Genomic DNA, 7,308 nt, shown 5'->3' on the forward strand with positions numbered 1-7,308 from the left:
CATACATATCACGTGTTCAGTCTATAGTCGCGTAGTGTTTCTTTACAATGTGACATCGCCAACTACTGGCCTGGCATGAATAACATAGCATTTTCGTAGATCCGTATGAACGGGGATCATGTTCATACCGGAGTGTTAAAACTGACAATGCCAATGTTGCAAAATTAAATCAATTCTTAAACAAACAGTTTTATCTACATTAGCTTCAACTACATTTTTAAATATTTTTGAAGAAAATGCTAAACTTGCCGCCACAATGTTAGGTTGTTGTGGATGGGTTTTAATTCGTCAACCCCAAGTGTTTATAATATTCTGTCATGTAGATTTGGTTGGGGTCCCTTCTTTGCTGTTAATCTATGGGATTTTCCACTCATCATTTGCCAGATAAAAATCGTAAGTCATTCCATTGAAATGTACTAGTACACTTTTCCTCAACAAGCCACATGATTAGTTCCAAGTTAAATAATTAGAGTTAGAGGTTTGTTCAAATCCATTATCTTAATACAAATGTAGTGATATTTGCATTAGCAAGCTACCACTAACATGTTTTGTCAAATGTTTTTTTATTATTATTTCAAAATTGTGAACAAGGCAAATAATGACGTCTTCGTTAAAATGCAACTCAACCGTTTTGACATGCAAGAACTTGATTATTTTGAACCATGGTTTGCATTTGAAACCACATTGTTTTCAAATCAACAAATGCACTCGGAAATGGCTGAGAGGTGAAAGTTTTAATGGGTTATTATGCAATTACTTCAATATACAATTTGCTCCTAATTAAAGTACCACAAAAATCTCACCTTTTCCTATTGTGACAAAATGCTGAATTGATTGCACTGAAATTATAACTTCCACCGGGGATTTTGTTCAGTTTCTCTGGTTTTGACATTCACGTGTCTCAGTAGTGGTAACCCATAACTAAGGGCTTACTCAAACTAACAAATGTGTTCATGCAGCTGAAAAAAACAACCCAATATTGCAATTAATATGGTTGCTGGCCGTGTGAATAGTTTGTTATAATGTGGCATTCTCTTGAAATGGATATTTTACTTGAATGCTATTTTGTCTTCACTTAAGGTTCCTTCAAGGCCAAGGGTTAAACTGGCTGTAAATATTGCAGATGGATTTATAAGCCCACATGACCTAGACCCTAGTAACACTGGGAACCATATAATGAGAGCTACTCAGGCATCCATTTGCACATATTATAACACACACTTTCATACGCTGCAGGGACATACACTGCTGGATATCTGCATAGATTTTGCAATCATAATGTGCATTCTTGATTTAATTGCAGACTTATTTAAAGGAGGTAATTATAGGAAAGCCAAATACATATTGTATCTGGAACGATTTTTCCAAATCTTTTGAGCACTTGCACATTCTGTAACCCCGTTGTGAACACTGTCTCCTCATTTAACAGACTTCCCACAAGCTGTCAGGCTTCTCAACAACTCCACATGACAAGCTACCCAGCTAACCTTTCAGGTAGACCTCCTATGCGCCTATATTTCCCTAACCCCTAATTCTGCTCCTTAACTAGCGTAATTTTGCAAAACTTTTGCCATTTTAAAAACGCTGTTCTTACAGCCTTTCAGTTGACATGTGCATTGTGCAGTTTTGTACAGCACTGTATGTATCATTCTTGCTTTTATTGTTTAGTCGTATAGTCTAAGGTCAGCTGCCGTTCTTTTATGCAATTTTGGGTTAATCTCACAAAAACCTTTCACGAAAATGTATTTCACCTCAAAATCAAACATAAGAAAAAAAAACATATAGAGCATTTCCCCCAGTTCTCATACGATTATGTGAATACATTTATACATTACGCTATTATTTGTTGTTTTAGTGGTGAAAAAATAAGTGTTCTCCTTTTGATTTTGTGGTGAAATGTGGCCATGAGTCCTGAGATAAAAAGAATGACTTGACTTCTCTTTTCAGATTTTTGCTAAGCAGTAAGTTTTACCCTAACAAAAAGAAAAAGAAGAAATGAAAAGAAGTCCCATGACTCATGAACTCTTGCTGATGGAGTCATCATTTTGGCTGACATCTTTTTCTATTTTACAGTACACATATTTCTTAAAGCCAAAAATTAAAGCAGGAAAGAGTAAGAGTATTAAAAGCAGGAAATACAGTTCCATGCATGGCTTGAGTGCTTGATAATGGGCCTCCGTCCAATTATCCACTTCCAAGAATGTAGACATATAAGTTGTAATTTTCTGTAATGGCAGGCTGTGGACATGGGGGTGGGATGGGAGCTGAAAAGTAAAAAAGAAGACGATGACATTGGAAGAACCGTAATATGCATTGCTGAATATTTTTCAGATTTTCTGCCATTTTTGGACCACCGGAGCTGCCCTTTAGGAAATCTTGAAGTGTAATACGCCTGCATCAGCTCCGCAGAAGCGACTTAAAGACAACCTCTTTCTCGTTTTGTTTTCATCCAGAAATTTCCTATAATACCCCTCCCTCTCCTCGCTCAGGCTTTTAGCAGCTGCTGGCGATGGTACATTATCAAAATGGAATAGGAGGCAGAGAATGGAAGATCAGAATGCTCATTGGGTATTTAGTCAAGAAGCCTAGTGCCCACTTGAGCTCCATTTGGGTGCTCTTACCTGTCCTGCTGCATTGAATAGCACCTTTGTTCTAAAGGCGAAGAGCAGGGGAAGATAGTAGAGCCGCTCGGGTTTACAGTAGTGAACGTATACGGCAGCACAAAGCATTATGAGACACACAACAACAGAGGCTAAGATATTTTGTAGACGATATTATGAAGCATATGTAAAACCCTGAGACAAGCGCTAATTGTTGAAGCATTTTATTAATGGGCTCTTTTTTCCCCATCCTTGTTTCTACAAAGAAAAACATCTCTGGCTTAATGTAGACTCATGTATTAGTATTTTCAAAGGCATATCGGAGTATCTGTAAATAGGAGTTTCAGAAATATCCACACACAATTTTTTTTCCTAATGGTTTCAAAATGTTTTAGCATCTATTTTATTTTGCTATTTTGTTTCATTTATTGTATTTGGATTTATTTTTTTATTTTTATATAAAAGGACATCTATGGATAAATATGATCACGTCTGTCTTGTGGTTTTGTTTCAAGTTTATGGTTTCATTTCTTTTCTTTTCTTTGTTTTCTTTTTTTTTTGGTCAAGGTTCCTGGTTTTGTCATGTGTTTCCCTTGCCCTCATGTGATCATGTCATGTGCTTCCCTTGTCTAATATGTCATTTTCTGATTGGTTCTTGTTTCATTTGTTTTGTTTGTTCATTGGTTGTGATAGTCATGTGCTCCTCTGTATAATGTATTTAAGCCCTCATATTTGCCTTGTCTTGTTGTCATTTATTGAAGAACGCTGTGCCATGTTTCCACACGCCAGGGGCCGGTTTCACAAAGATAGACTTTGACTATGGCTTAGATATAGTAGATAGTCAGACTTCAGATAGACATCTAAATCAGACTGTTGCACAAAGCACTTAAGACTGACTATCTTAAGTAGGACTACACTGCAATGCATTCTGGGTAAAATAAGACACTTTTCAAAACAAAAAAACATGGTGGATTGAGTAAGCGCATTCAACCTCTCAGTTCAGTTTACCCCCAGCGGAAAATATGTGTTTGTTGGAGGAGTATAACAATTACAAGGACATTTTACTTGGGAAATTTAGCGGAGAATGTAGTAACAAGAAGAAATGTTTAATTTGGAAAAAGATTGCTACGACAGTTAACAGCGTTAATCCGATCGTTGAGCGGAGCGTTAAAGACGTAACGTTACAGAAAAGATACAAAACCATGGTACAAGATACCCTGTATACCACCCGTGACACAGAAACTTTGCTGAGACCCATTGTGTCACCAACAGCATTCAGAAAAGTTCCTGTTGCATAAAATCTCAACGCAGTGCAAACCGCGGCGGCGCCATTTGCCGTCTGTCCGCGACGCCCAGCAACGGCTCAGGACCTAGTTTAAAATCCTGCCACGCCACAGAGCGCCATTTTCATTTTTGTCTCATATTTGTCTCAAATCGTCGTTAATGTATATACTGACTTCACCCTGTCCTGCAATATACATTTAGTTTTACATTCATTTACAGAAATCAGCTGCGTGGATGAAAACTCCTGACTTTATCGGATTTCCAGGTGATATTCTCAATTCATTCAGTTAACGGACACTCTGAGGTAAAGTGTTCAGACTGCAGACTTTAGTTTGCAACGATTGTATTTAGCTGTACAGTACAATCATAACATAGTACAGACATTATCTTAATTCCATAATGTCCTTAAACATAACAATATTGCTGGCCATAAACTGAGAAAATGCATCCGGGGTGCGATACCTCTCGAGTTGTCCTGAATGCGACGCAGCGCTGCGCTTCTCGTCCGGTGTGCGACCCCCTTTAGACCTAAGTTAGCCTGGGGGTAAGGTGTCTAATTGTTTTTGGTCTAAATTGCATTAGACTAGTCTATGAGCAAATTTTAGACTTGTCTAACACTATAGACCGGTCTAAAATAGCTTTGTGAAACCGGCCCCAGGTCTATTCATAGTCAAGTTTTTGTTCATGGTTTGTGTCATGTTTTGGATTTTGTTTATAAAGTATGTTTCATGTTTTTGGATCGGTGAACACTGTAAATAAACTGCACTTGGGTTCTCTTTCTCTTCACCGTCGTCTTTGTCTGCTTCATTGTCAGCATCCTTACAGCATAGATGACCACAACAATGAACCCAGCAGTTACCCTCCTCCGCCTCATCAAGGTGATCGCACCATTTAGGATTATGTAGAAAAGTACTGTCACCAGGTTGACTTTAATGATGTTGCCCTCTGGCCCAATATATTTAACATGCCCTGTTGATAAGAAAGGGAAATACAGATGAGAAACTAAGCAATTCAGCAGAACCCACCACGCCAGAGTCAAATCCGTTCATGGCCTCTACGCCAGAGCCTGCTCACGTCATGACCACATACATACATATTGTATCTGGAACTATTTATCCAAATCTTTTGTACACTTACACATTTTGTGCACTTTTGTCCCTAACCCCTAATTCTGCTCTTTAACTAGCGTAATTTTGCAGAACTGTAGCCATTTTAAAAGCGCTATATACTTTATACAAAACAATGGGCCTATAGCCTTTCAGTTGGCATGTGCATTGTGCAATTTTGTACAACACTGTATGTATCATTCTTACTTTTAGTGTTTAGTCATTTAGTCTAAGGTCAGCTGCCATTCTTTTCGAAATTTTGCCACCATGTTTCTACTGGCTACATAGGTTATTTTCACAAAAACCTGTCAAAAAATGTCTGGGGAATACAGTATTTCACCTCAAAATCAAACATTAGGGGAAAAAAGTATCCTATTTTAGATATCCTATTTTATAACCATAAACACCTACTTATATATATATATACTAAAGTATATATATATATATATATATATATATATATATATATATATATATATATATTAAAAAACATTGTTGGCTTAATATTGTCTCATTTAGTAGTATTTTAAAAGGTGTAAGAGTATCGTCTTGGTTACTGATGTAACTCTCATTCCCTGATGGAGGGAACAGAGACGTTATGTCAACTAGCAAATGGGGTCTCACTTGGGAACCCCAATCACCTTTTTTACAAAAACGGCCAGTGGAATTGGCATGTGGAATTTGCATGCCAAGCCACTCCCCCCGTACATACGGGTATATAAGATGGTGGCACGCATCCACTCATTGAGGTTTATGCTGAGGAGCTGAGACGGGATCCCAGCCATTCAGCGGTGTGGTTCAGGGTTGTGGCAGGAGGGACATAACGTTTCCATTTCCTCCATCAGGGAATGGGGGTTACATCAGTAAACAAAAACGTTCCCTATCTGTCAGTCACTACAACGTTGTGTCCAGTGCTTTAAGTGGCCCCAAAGAGGTGCCGGTACTCTATTATTATTATTTTTATTTATTTGTTTTTATTTTTTTGCTGACTCCCCTCCTCCCCTGAGGTAACAACAACTGAAGGGGTTTTATATACAGCAGTCAACAGACGACCTTATAAAAAATAATAAATCATTTTATTAGTTTGTGGATTTGTTTGAGCTAGAAAGAGCTACTGAACATAAATAAAATGTGCAAAATGGTATTGAAAAAATACCCTTAGAAAGAGCTAATGTAGAAAGAGCTACTGAACATAAATAACGAGTTCGAACTTCTCACCACACCGCAAGTCTAAATTAGTTGCTTACATTTAAAAAATGAGCATACAATAGCATAAAAAGTATTTTTAATGAACATAAAGGTCCATGTTTAGTAAAAATCTTCACGAAACTTAATGAAATATTTAGTGAAATTAGAAAATATAAGATATTGTTAATTTATTTTGTATACACATTCTCATATCCATATAGGCCTATTTTGTTTTATTGTCACGAGTAATAATCTCAGGGTTTACTGGGTTTTACACGATTCTGTTTGTAGTGTGTTATTGGTGGTGGTGTACTAAATTAAACATTGTCACGTGTGTATAGCTTTCATCTTCTCACCGCTGATTCCTGATGGTTTAGAGGACAATTACTCGAGTCGCCCCCTATCGTTTCAAAGAATAGTACAACGGCGAGCGCGTCAAGTATAAACACCTCGTTTGGGGAGGTGCACGGATTGTGCGCGAAGTCTGCGGAGACTCGCGCTGCAGAGCCAGGCGAAAGTATAAACAAGGAGGAAGCGTGCATTGTGAAGTAAAGCGGCAGCGCAGACAAAGGATTAAAACAGATGTGCAAACGAGCGTACCGGTACGCTAAAAGCACGTTCTGGGCGCACGGACAGGTGGCGGTACGCTCAAGAGCTATATTTGGAAGTGGCGGTACTGAGTACCGGCGCGTACCGGCCCACTTAAAGCACTGGTTGTGTCGACTGACAAATGAGGTCCCTATGAAAAGCGCCACAATCACTGAACTTTGTTACGAGTGCTGGAGATGCAGATGTTGGCAAGCTGTAGTGTGCCTTTTTGGCAACTGCTGCCGAAAAGTCATAGTCCTCCATCATGCCAACGGGATAGAATGGACTTACCGTGGAGACTGCCATCACTGTTCCTTTTGATGTTACTTCATGGGAAGAGTGCTTTGCTTCTCTATTTCCTTTTTTCAGCCATGTCCAGTGTTGTTAACACTAGGAAAAGATACCTAGTCCACTGGAGTGGGACGCTACGGAGGCCACATCCTGCCTAGACAGTGATGGAACTACTACAGATGCAGTGGTGGGGCAGAGCAGAATCTGCCCAGGGAAAGAGACAGGTTTACTGACAAGGAAACCTTACCATG

This window comes from Rutilus rutilus, assembly GCF_951802725.1.
Source record: "Rutilus rutilus genome assembly, chromosome: 3".
Lineage (NCBI taxonomy): Eukaryota > Metazoa > Chordata > Actinopteri > Cypriniformes > Leuciscidae > Rutilus > Rutilus rutilus.